This window comes from Myotis myotis, unplaced genomic scaffold (genome assembly GCF_014108235.1).
Source record: "Myotis myotis isolate mMyoMyo1 unplaced genomic scaffold, mMyoMyo1.p scaffold_m19_p_10, whole genome shotgun sequence".
Classification (NCBI taxonomy): Eukaryota; Metazoa; Chordata; class Mammalia; order Chiroptera; family Vespertilionidae; genus Myotis; species Myotis myotis.
In genome coordinates, this window is record NW_023416314.1 from 74,005,028 (window position 1) to 74,017,970 (window position 12,943).

General features: G+C 47.4%; 1 protein-coding gene across 5 annotated transcripts in view; it reads left to right on the forward strand.

Annotated features, from left to right (window-relative positions):
- The window catches only part of PAMR1 (peptidase domain containing associated with muscle regeneration 1), a 142,524-nt gene that overhangs the window by 56,697 nt on the left and 72,884 nt on the right, over positions 1-12,943 (forward strand). For 3 of the 5 annotated variants that reach the window (XM_036326179.1, XM_036326180.1, XM_036326184.1), the window contains one exon: positions 930-1,035. The gene's annotated coding sequence lies outside the window, so the exon portion shown is untranslated. Of the gene's footprint in view, positions 1-929; positions 1,036-2,009; positions 2,161-12,943 lie in introns of all 5 variants that reach the window. The other 2 variants (XM_036326181.1, XM_036326183.1) reach the window with 1 other exon arrangement.

Here is a 12,943-nt window from a genome sequence, read left to right on the forward strand (position 1 = left end):
ATTGTTTCCATTAAACTTTATTTAACGGTGGTTAAATAAACGATGGTGAGCCTGGCAATACAGTTAGTGAGATAAAATATGCCAAGTGGTTGGTACAGTGTTATACATTTAAAAAGCAGGTCAGAAATGATAGTCTTCCTTTTATCATGGGGAAGTTATAATTTTTCCAAAAGATAAAAGTATTTTGGGAAAAACTTAATTTTTTTTCCCAAAAGGGAATGAAAATGGTTCTAGTCCAGTGGCTACTCTGATTAGCTAGGAATCGCAGTGTTCATGAAGTTCAGGTCTAGATATTCACAGACTGTCATTTTGATTGGTTTTGCCCTTTCCTGAATGACTAATGATATTAGCAGTAGCCACCGTAATTATTATTATTATTAATATTGATATTGGTAGAAATGCGGTCATAATTGTAGCTGGCATCAGTAGTTTCGCTTGCCCAGTATCCCAGCCCCTGCTCTTGGTGATATCTAGGTCTCCTTTGGCTAATTACCACGCCCATTGGATTTGGTCTTGGTTGGGATGTCAAAGTGCACACCCTTCTTTGGAGGGAGACTCTAAGGTAGTGGAGCTAATTCCTTCTCAGCGCAACCCCTCAAAGGTACTATCGTCAGTTCCTGTGACTTACCTGGGGCCGCTCCTGACTCCTGCTTCCTGGTTCCTTCCAAAGCTTGGCCGTTCCATGTAACTTTGATTCTGCCAACTCTCTTAGAGCCATCCAATACATTTTTAAAAATTTCTTTACAAGTTAACCAGAGGTGATTTGTTTGCTTAATAACCAAAGAACCCTAAATACTTCTGGGAGATAATATTAGTAAGCATAGCTGTGATTGTTATTTTCATTATTCCAAAGTCATCGTAGTCATAACTAACATTTACTTACTATTTGTTATGTCCTGGGCACTATTCTAAGCGTTATCTCATTGCAGCATCCTCATGACAACCCTGTGAGGCAGCGGGTCCGCATCATTACTAGCCCACTCTACAGATGAGAAAACTGTGGCACGGAGAGGCCAAGTAACCTGCCCAGAGCTGGTAAGTGATGGAGCCAAGTCTCAGATGCAGCATCTTCAACTCTGGCACTCACACCCTCGATCACTGTACTGCTTCTCTATCAAATGACTGGGATGGGATGTGCCTGGCAACATGTTAATCACTTCACATCCGTCATCTCATTTAATTTTCACAAAAGCAATATTACCTCCCAGAAGTTGAGAGAGCTGACAGAATGATAGGTGACATGGAATGGCCAATCAGAACTGTGGGTTCTGATCGCAGCTACACAGATGAGGAAACGGGGGCTCAAGGGGGTTAAATGCTTTGTGCAAGGTTGCTCAGCTACCAGCATTCCCGAGCAAAGCCATCACGCTGAGGAAGGTCTGCGCCTGTTAGGAGAGGGCTGAGGGAGAGGGCCAGGTCTGCTCAGACTTAACCTCACTCACTGTTAACAGAACAAAGAAACTTTAAAAAATGTTGCGCATCAGGCTGGCTTTGCAGGGTTCCCAGGAGGCTTGAGCAGAAAGGGAAAACTTCCTTGTGCTGAGATAACGTTGAAACCCACATTTCCAGGCCAGCTGTTTTTTTTCCTTCCCTTTTTTCTTGGAGAATTCCAGGCCTGATTAGATCATGCTCTGGACTCGAGTCAGCCAAGGGCCACGGTTTAAATCACTGTGCTCCTGATGACCTTACATGAACATCTAAGATAAATCTATTTATTTTACACTGAGATCATGGAAAATAAAGCAATCCCTGCTCCTCTCCAGCAGACCATGCTTGCCAAGTCGGTTTTCATGACATACTTGTATAGTTAATTTATCTTCTCTGAAGAATGAGATTTAAAAACTAAGAAAAGAGTTACTAGTGCTTGTGTCAGAAACAATGGTGAAAGCCAAGAGCATTGTCGTAGACCCCTTCACCAGAATTGGCAGGTTGATGTGTTTCCAGAAGCGGGAACAAAGACCCCCAAATTCCACTGAGTCTGGGGAAACTCTCAGTGGCTGTATTTTCAGGGCTGTGTCGGGAAATGAATGATGTGGAAGACATCTGGGTGGCTGCTGTTTGGCCTACACCATGGACACCAAATCCCACCAGCATTGATGGTCCCTACCCCAGGACTCCTAAGTAAAGTGGAGTTGAAAATTTGAAATTTGTGCCCAGGAGGTAGGTAGGACCATTTTGAGAGGATTGCCTGGCTGGGATAATTTTCTAGAGGATGCTGATGGGGGTGATGTGGAGAGTAATCAAGGTGAGGGCAGAGGAACAGGTGATTTTTGCTTTGCCTTTTTAAGCCATTATTTCTAGACCCCAATTTTTCACAGCTTTCTGAAGCATGGAAGGATGGGATTACTGTTGAATTAATGTCTCTGTGTTTCATTTTGTCTTCTGCAAAATGGGTTTAACCTAGTGCCTAACTCAGATGGGAGGAGTACATGAGATAATAATGCATGCACGATGCCTGGCATAGGGTAAGTAGTCAATAAATGGTCGGCTCTTCTTACATTACCCCTCTCCCATCTGCTACTGACCTGTGTCATTCAGTGTTCTCGTCTATGGCCACTGGCCTGTCTTCAGGGGGTCATGGCTTACTTAGATTATCTCTAAATCTTTTCCTGTGTTAACATTCTATTACTCATGTCCACTCCCGCCATTTTATAGGTAGAAAAAGAGATTGATGTTCAGAGAGGTTCAGTGACTTGTTCAAAGTCACACAATTAGCAACTCTAACTCTACTGCTATTCATATGTATTAGTTATCCATTGCCACATAACAGATTACCCCAAAATGTAGCATCTGACAACAACAAACATATTGCCTCACATTTTCTGAAGTTTAGGAATCTGGGAGTGGCTTGGGTGTATGGACTGGCTCAGGGTCTCTCTTGACCCTGAAGTGTCAACCAGGGCTGCAGTCAACCTAAGGTTTGGTTGGGCTGGAAAATCTTCTTGTGAGATCATGGACAGGGCTGTGGGTGAGAGGCCTCAGTTCCTTGCCAAGTGAGACTCTCCACAGGGCAGGCTGCTCCTGATATGTTTTTCCCCAGAGTGAGTGATCCAAGAAAGTGCAGAAGGAAATAGCAGTGTCTTTTATAACCTAACTAGAGACCCAATGCACAAAAAGTCATGCACTTGGGAGGGGGGAGGGTCCCTCAGCCTGGCCTGCATCCTCTCACAGTTCAGGACCCCTCGGGGGATGTCCACCTGCCAGCTTAGGCCTGTTCCCCGGGGGAACAGGCCTAAGCTGGCAATCAGATATCCCTCTAGCACAGCAGTTCTCAACCTGTGGGTCGCGACCCCTTTGGCAGTCGAATGACCCTTTCACAGGGGTCGCCTAAGACCATCCTGCATTTCATATATTTACATTATGATTCATAACAGTAGCAACATTACAGTTATGAAGTAGCAACAAAAATAATTTTATGGTTGGGTCACAGTATGAGGAACTGTATTTAAAGGGCCAGAGGTTGAGAACCACTGCTCTAGCAGCCTAGGAGCCCTCAGGGGATATTCTGCTGTGGCTTAGGCCCGCTCCCCCCAGGTAGCACGGGCCTAAGCTTCAGGTAGACATCCTTAGTGCTGCTGAGGAGGCGGGAGAGGCTCCCACCACTGCTGCTTCGCTCGCAGCCCACTTGGCTCTCAGCCGTCAGCCCGGCTTGTGGCTAAGTGGAGCTCCCCCTGTGGGAGCGCACTGACCACCAGGGAGCAGCTCCTGCATTGAGCGTCTGCCCCCTGGTGGTCAGTGCGCATCATAGCAACCGGTCATCCTGGTAGTTCCGCCATTAGGGTCAATTTGCATATTACCCTTTTATTATATAGGATTGCAAAAGTGATGGACCATCACTTCTCCCATGTGCTATTGGTCACACAGATAACTCAGGTATACTTTCAGAGGTGGGGACTGTGCATGGACAAAACTGTCAGGAGGTGTAGATTATTGGACACTGTCTTAGAAACTGGCTTCCACTTAAGACTGGCTACTTCACAAGACTTAAGCCGGCCAGTGTGGCTCAATGGTTGATCATCAACCTATGAACCAGGAGGTCAAGTTCAAATTTCTGTCAGGGCATGTGCCCAGGTTGCAGGATTGATTCCAGTTAGGGGGCATGCAGGAGGCAGCTGATCAATGATTCTCTCTCATCATTGATGTTTCTATTTTTCTCTCCCTCTCCCTTCCTTTCTGAAATCAGTATATCTTATATAATAAAACCTTAATATGCAAATTGACTGACCAGCAGAACAACTGGTGGAACGACCGGTCGCTATGGTGTGCACTGACCACCAGGGGGTAGATGCTCAATGCAGGAGCTGACCCCAGCCCACAGGCCCCTACTGGCGGTGGCTTGGGGCGGGGTTGGCGACCGTTTGGTGCCAGGCCAGCCAAGGCGGGTGCAAGTGGGGACACCAATCACCCTGCTGGTCGCCCCACAGATTGACCCTGATCGCCAGCCAGGCCTAGGGACCCTACCTACCCATGCATGAATAGTGTGCACTGGGCCTCTAGTCCTATATAATAAAAGGGAAATATGCAAATTAACCCTAATGGCAGAACAACCGGGAACGACTGGTTGCTATGATGTACACTGACCACCAGGGGGCAGACACTCAATGCTGGAGCTGCCCTCTGGTGGTCAGTGCGCTCCCACAAGCTGGGCTGATGGTTGTGAGTGCAGCAGTGGTGGCGGGAGCCTCTCCTGCCTCCTCAACAGCGCTAAGGATGTCCGACTGCGGCTTAGGCCCACTCCCCAGAGGGAGTGACCTAAGCCGCAGTTGGATATCCCCCGAGGGCTCCCAGGCTTCCAGAGGGATGTCTGAGTGCCAGCTTAGGCCCGATCGCCCGGAGAGTGGGCCTAAGCCAGCAGGTGGACATCCCCCGAGGGGTCCTGGAGTCTGAGAGGGCACAGGCCAGACTGAGAGACCCTCCCCGCCCCGAGTGCACGAATTTTTCATGCACTGGGCCTCTGGTATTTTATAAAAGACTAAGTACAGAAGTCCTTAACATGGTCCCAGGGACCTACCTTCCTCACCAGCTTCCTTGCTCTCTGAGCTCCAGTTTGCACTGGTCTTTTTTCAGTTCCTCACACAGACCATGTTTCCTCCCAGCTTGCCTTGGAAAGTGCTGCTCCCTCCACCTATAACACTCATATCTCATCACCTATTACACTAATGTCACACTCTAATGTCTCATCACCTAGAACACTAATGTCACACTCTAATGTCTCATCGCCTGGAACACCAATGTATTACTCATGTCACATCACCTGGATCACTAATGTAACATTCCAGTGTCTTATCCTCTTTATGCTTTAATGCTCAACTCTACCAACATGTCCTCCTGATTCTCTAAACTAAGTCTGTATTGAAAATAATTGAGTCATCAATTAATTAATTATTAATATGTATACAAAGGAGCATATGGTCTGACCTGTCCTCTCTGGGTTGTCAGGAGGGAGCAGAGATGATAAAGTCAGGCCTAGATTCCAGGTTTCTTTACTCGGAATCCTGGGTTTCCACTCTTTGTAACCACTTTTTAATTCCCATTCCTAGGGGGAGAAAAATAGCTGTTATTCTACCTTGTCCTTTTACAAGGCTCTTTTCATTAGTTCTTAAAATAGGCCTATGCTGATTTTCCCGACTGAGCATCTGGCCTATATTCTTGCTCCCAGGTCCCTCCATTAACCACAAGAAACTACTTTCTTTACAGTATGCCATTTTATTCCCTTGTCACTTTGATTCTTATTTGTCACCACGTACGGAGTTTGAGAAGTCACCAGTTGCTCTTTTTGTCACAGGTTTTCATTGGAGATCAAGTCCTGCTTCTAGAATGCGTTGGGGGAAGAGTTGGGGAAGATAATTCTCTCTTTTTACCCAAGATTGAGGAGACACACACACACACGCACGCACACACACACACACACACACACACACTCCGCACTTCTTTGATTTATCCTATTTGCTAGGGTGATGGAAATCACAGAAGCATATATATGTACGTGTATGTGTGTATGTTGGGGGGCAGGAGGCATGTCTCAGCCGAAAATGGAATTCAAACATGTCTGTAGAAAAGGGGGGGGGCACCAGGAAGTGATTTGCGGGAGGCTCCCTCACCCTCTGGGAGGAAAAGGGTGGGGAGGACCCCATGAAGTCAGACATGGATTGCGTCTGGGTCCGTAATAAGGAGGCTTCTGAGGGAAAGATTGAGGACCTATTTGTACAGTGGACTCTGTGACCCTTGGGGCACAAGCGGGCCCTTTTGGAGGTCAGGGTGACCTGGTAGGACTGTGAGTGGGGGAGAGGACCATCACCTCACTTCAGGTGGACCAGGACCTGCTGGCACGTGGAGGCCCAGCAGCTGTAGGAGTGGCAGGCAGCACCCTAGTATGGACTTTGCCGGTGAACTAGTATCAGTAGCAGCTTCAAGGCCACATTGTGCTCTCAGGGGCTTTCATGCAGGAACCGCGGGTGAGTGGGGTGGGAGAAGAGAGAAACCCAGCAGCTGCAACTGGATGCATTGTGTCTCTGGTCACTGAATGGTTTGTGAGCAGCTGGGAGACATCTCCAGGGGACACTAGGGACACCAGAGGCTGAGATCTCATGGGGCACCCATGTCCTCTAGGATGCTATGGACAAAAGCCAGTGATGTGTGGACATGGCTATAATCGGTGACCTGTTTGGGGCTATAGACCAGGGAGACCTGAGAAATTCAGATTCATATGGAATAAACCACTGAAGTTAGAGGTGAGAGAAACCTTAGAGATCAGAGTCCAACCTTTCACTCTGCTGAAAGGAAGCAGAACCCAGGGAGAAAGGCAAGTTTTCCAGGGCAGGCAGCTAAGACGGAACTGAGTTCTAGCGTCGCTGTCTTTGGTACCTAGGGAGTTTGGGGAACTTATGTATATCTTATATTTCCTTAAGACCACTGAGACTTGGAAGGGTGGGTTGATGCTAAGAGGCAAGCAGCCTATAGGTTGGGTGGGTTGCACATGACCTGTGACTAGAGGGACAAAAATAATGCCAGCATACCCCAAATGTCTCCTCACTGGGGAGGAGAAGTCCATGGTGACAAAAAATGTGAGCAGATGCTGAAGTGGAAAAGGAGTGGAAGCAGAGGACAGTGACAAAATGGGACCGCTTTCTATTTTAACTGGAGGCCCCTGACCCATTTGCCCCCTCCAGGCAGGATTCCTGGGTTTCAAATGGCCTGATGTGCTTCAGCCATGTGCTGAAAACTCCCCTTTCCCAGGACAACTAATGTGCCCGTCTGACCTCATACTTAGGTTCTTAAACCTTACTTCACTGCACGTAAGGAGCGGGGGAGAGGAGAGAAAAGGAAAACAAAAGAAAAAGAAAAAGCAGCCCTCACCGGTTTGGCTCAGTGGATGGAGCGTCGGCCTGCGACTGAAGGGTCCCGGGTTCGATTCCTGTCAAGGGCATGTACCTGGGTTGTGGGCACATCCAAGGGGTGTGCAGGAGGCAGCTGATCGATGTTTCTCTCTCATCGATGTTTCTAACTCTCTATTCCTCTCCCTTCCTCTCTGTAAAAAATCAATAAAATATATTAAAAAAAAGAAAGAAGCAGAGAAAATGGGAGTGGAGACGGTCGGAGCAGAGGAGGGGGAGATGTACAGAGACACACAGAGAGAAAGAGCAGGCGTGGGCCATAAATTGCTTCCAGGGTGTAAGGAACCACAGACGCCCGCCTTCAAGGCCTCCTGGGGCCACTGTGTAATAGCATCCAGCCTCCTGGCTGCAGGTGGGCCTCTCACCTGCCTCCCATTAGAGCTCCTTGCCTCTGGAAACCAGCATGATTTATGAATCCCGCTGGGCTCAGGGCCAGACAGCCACCCCTCACCCATCACATCCCGGCTGACCCCCAGTTGCCCTTCTTCTTGCACATGGTGCAGCAGGTGGATTTGAATTTCTAATGACTGCAGACACCTGTGTTTCCCTGAGGCGCTCACCATGGTGATGGAGAACAGACCCAGGCCATAGCCAGGAGGAAGAGCGCCGTGGAGGAAATATGAGAGACAGGACTTGTTGGAGGCATGGAATATCCCTGAAAGGGTGGACCCTGTTAGATTTCATTAACTGTTTACATTTCCCTGCCTGCATTCCACTGGTCACCTGCCCAGAAACACAAGTGGAAACACAAACCTTAAATGAGATCAGATTTTCCAATGAAATATGATAAGAAAAAAGGGGCCCAATGCCAAATCACAGGTAAATTTGCCCAGTCCACCAGAGGGACGTGCATGAGCAGCCCGGTGAGAATGTGGCCCTGATCCAGCCTGACTTATGGTTGACCGGAGGCCCCGGGAGGCCCAACGTGAAGGAGAAGGACTAACATAGGTTTACAGAGCCCAAGGGAAGCTGGAATAGCGTTGCATAGGCTTGGATTTATGGGGAGGGGGGTGCCTGCCAGATCCCTCCCAACCTCTAACTCCTTTGGAGAGTAGCACACTTCTCCTGGTTACGATTCTGTTGCAGCTCATGGAAACTCAAGATGGAAAGTTTGAGGCCTCAGGTCAAGCCAGCAATGCAGAGGAAAGAGAAGACTTGGTTATAAGACCTAAATCCCTCAAGATGCAGCACAGTTCATCTTGTTGCTTACCTCAGGTTCCTTAGTAAAGAGTAACCCCTTCATTCCCAAAAAGCGTTCCCAGGGATCAAGTCAGGCTAAATCGTTGGTGCCAGCTCTCAAGGGCCAGCATTTCTCTGCTGCTGCTGCTTAAGGGGAAAAGTGGTCCTTGCTCAAAACCTTCCTGACTGTCCTAGAGAGTCTACAGAAAGAACATTCCCCACTATCAATAGTCCAGCCTATGACCTTAGAGGAGGTAACTTCTGCTCCTTTAAGTTCTTATTCCTCAAACTATAATACATAGTATCATTGGCATCATTAGCATTATTTGGGTTTTTGTTAGAAATATAAAATCTCAGGTCCCTGGCCCAGTCCTACTGGGTCAGAATAGAGCCATATCAGGGGCTCAGGATTGGGCCTTGTTGCCCACAGGTTATTTGGCGGTGGTGGTCGTTGGTTGGCTCAGTATGCAGCAGTCCGGGCTGTTGTGTCAAGTGACCTCTATTTCTGCTAGCATGGCCATTCTGTTCATGTGCCCCTCATGTCAGTTTGGGTAGCTGGTGGCAATACTGGCTAATGTCACCCAGCTGAGTCATTTCTACTGTCTACTTAAGTGACTTTTCCTTGGTAGATGCTTTCTTGTCTACCATGATCACATTTTTTGGTCATACGTAGGGCCCGCTGCCATATGCCCAGCCACATGCCTATACTTTAGGCCTCCTTGTCTCCACTCATTTAGTCCTTTTCATTTCAGACTCCTGATCAGCTGGTGAGGCCATTGACCACCGTCCATGAGTTACATATGTTCTCACTTCAGGCTACTTTTCCTTCCACACAAAGCAGATGACTTGGTGCACCACTCAGAGCTCTACCCATTGGAAAAACTTTCCTTAGCTCCATCATTCAAGTCTGCTCTCTGATGCACCCACCATCCACTTCCATTTGAGCTCACACTCCGAGATGTTCCATGTGGGATTTTTCTCCTTCAGCTTGTTGTATTGGTAAACGCCCCTCACAATGGCTGGATGTAGGTGCAAGTGGAGAGAGGGGCACTGGGCAGCCATGGAGGATGGCATGGGAGTCTGGGGTTCCTACTCATGAAGCCTGATTGTGCCCTCTGGTCCTGCTTGGGATCCATTCTGGATGTACCAGTGTCATCTTAGGATGGCCTGCTATGGTCTTGGGTAACTTTATGATTTGGAGGGTCTGATAGAACTCAGCTCATGATGGGCAATTATATATTAATGGTCATTTGATACCACAGAATCAAATATCCCATGTCCACGAGGGCCCATTAACACTCTAGGATATGTTCTTCAAAAGCAAATACTGTAGATGACATGGCCTTGGTCTAGAATCCCAGAGGTCTATGTTGTGATTCTCCCACTGGAGCTTGCTATAAGGTCCTTACTTCATCCTTTCCCACCACTGACATCTCCAACAACAGATGGCCTGGTGGGTCATATGCTTCAAGTGGCAGGGCTATTTGAGAGCTCGTTTGGAGGTTCTAGCAGGGGAGTGCAGCTACTCTTGACCGAAGACCAATACTCTCCTCTGGGCAGAATGGTGTCCCCTTTGACTGACCATGCAGCTTTGGGAGGGATGCACATGGATCGGCGAGGAAAGAGGGGGACACCTGCCTAGCCAGCCAGATCAGCCAAATTCAACCCTGGTGATCAATGGGGTGACAGATGTCACAGCCAGATAGCCGTCACTTCCATGGCAGAGCTATTTGTACCAGGGCCTGGACTGACTGTAGATCCCTTTCTTGTTCCAGGCCCCGTGCAAAGCTGGCTACCTTTCAGATTTCCTGGCATATGGGCTGGAATAGTATTGCTAGGTGTTGACTGTGCTGTCTCCAGAACCCAACCCAGGGAGGCCTGACAGACATATTTCATTCTTGGTGGAAGTGATGAAAAATGCAGCAGTATGTCTTTCACTTTGGACAGTATTTCTCAGCATGCCCCTGATCTCTGGGCCCCTGAAAACATTAGCAATGTGCTCTGCCTCTGAGTCTTCATCGGGTTTATCTCCCACCGTCTGAAATGAGATGCTTTCTCAAGGCCTCCAGTGTGCTAGCAGCTCTTACTGTCCCTGCTCTGTCACTGATGTAATGACTCGATGTGATATTCTGCAGGATGTCCAGATGGTCCAGATTTCCTTTTGTGAGGGCAGGAGAATTAACAGAGACCTAGGACAGTACTGTAAATTATTGTCCATTCCACATGAGTCTCTTCTCTGATTGGGATGTTTAAGCTGCTCTAGCAAAGATACCATGAATGACATGACAGCCATATTGGAACTACTTCTTGATTGAGTATGTGATTGTCTTCTGCCATTTTACCAGTATCCATCTGGTTTCTGCAGGGACCTGATTGGTGAACTAAATTGAAATATGGAGATATGAAAAAGGCCATCACCACTGCATCATAAAGATTCTTAAGGGTGGCATTAATCTCCACCATTCCCCAGGAATGAGATATGGTTTTTGATTCACTACCTTGGGAAGGGTAAGGCGGTTTCAGTGGCGTTTATTCGGCCTTTCTATTATGATGGGCCAAGGATCTCATGCAGGAGTTCAACAACTGAGTATGTCAATCCCAATTATATATTTGGAGAACAGAAAAAAATGATCACTAGGTGGGTCCATGGCCTCACTGGACCCATTGTAACTTGGCATTTGGCCAGGACTCATTTTATTAACTTGCTCTCATATGCCTCTAACAGGTGGGCATGATGCCATTTCAGGTTTCTAGGTATCGATGCCATTTGTGTCCAGTAATCCTCAGAATGGATGGTGTTTCTCTCTCCTCAGTCCACAGTCATCTGAGTAAGTTCTGTCTCCAGAACCCAACCCAGGGAGTCCTGACAGACATCATATTTCATTCTTGGTGGCAGTGATGAAAGATGCATGTCTTTGTGTGTCTTTTTAGGGAAATTTCAAAGGAATCATTATATTATATACTTGTGATGTTGCTGTTCTTCCATTCGTCTCTGTAGCCAACAAGTTCTTGGTATGAAAACTGGCTCAGGTCTAGGAATTAAGCAAGGTTCATGACTTACTATTGGGGTTACCACCCTCAGCGTCCTGCTCATCATTCTTGCTCTTTTTGATTGATTATATTAAGCAGCAACCCTGCTTGTCTACCTATCTGTTTTCTCCCTAAGGAGAATGTGTTCTACTAACCATCTTCACAACTCCTTTCAGGTTAAGCCCCCTGGGATGTCCCTTCAAGTCAGCTGGTTTTGAGGGTAATTGTAGGGCCCACCTTTTATGGTAGTTAAATACCATCACCTGGACTCTATTTCTTCAAGTCCTCATCATTCCCTGGGCTATTAGTAGACCATGTCCTGTGACTTATCTCCTACAGTCAACCCTAGCCTGTAGGAAAGCCACCACTGAATGGCTTAGTGGTCAGCCTATTCCTCATGGCCTTGATGAACAGTGTGTTCTCTGTGTCCTTCCATGGAAGAAAATCTCTGATGGATCTTCTGCCCTTACATAATATATCCATCCAAACCAGCATGCCTACTTCCCTGAGCCATTTAACCCCACCATGTCTGTGGCATCTCGGGCATTACCACTTGGGTTGGGATGGGCTATTGCTTTCTCCAGGTTTCTCAGAGTTACCTAAAAGCAAACTTGCACATACCCTAGGTTTCTTGCTAGGGTGTATAGCCCATGTCCCTAAAGAATACTCCCAAGTAAATGAACTCTTGCTGATCCATTCTTATGTCCTGTACTCCTTGATCAAGCACGCTCAAAATCCAATTCCTCCTGCTGGAACATGCTAGCGAATTCTTGCAGCTTCATTGGGGATTGCTTCTTTCTTTTCTGATCAGACCCAGCACTTCCTAAACTGGGATTAGGCTGGGATTTAACTCTGGTTACTGGCCTGCAGCCAGGACAGATTTGGGAGGAAGTCTTGAGGAGGACACTTGCTCTCTTTAAGTGGAGAGGTCCATGCTGTATCTTCCCATGGGAGCCAGTTCTAGTTCTTAACAGGGACAAGTGAGCCATCTCTGCAGGGAAGATTCAGGGAAGTCAATGGAACCACAATATTTGGGGGCATCAATCCAGATGACTCGGTCTCATGTTCAGGAGTTAAACTTTTTCCAGCCAAGGCACTGGTTTTAACATAGTAGACCTGCCTTGATTGGGTATTCAACACTCTTTGAAGCCTGGTAACTATAAATATCAGAATCTGAGTTTGCTCCTCCACTGTGTCCATGCTTCTACTGCAGGAGCAACCAAAGAAACCCCCTGGCTTTCACACTTGGTTTTTAAGTCTATTAATTGTCCTTAATTTCTTATTATCCCTCAGTAGGGCAGCAATTCAACTTAGAACCCAGCTATTTCATTGTCCTTAAG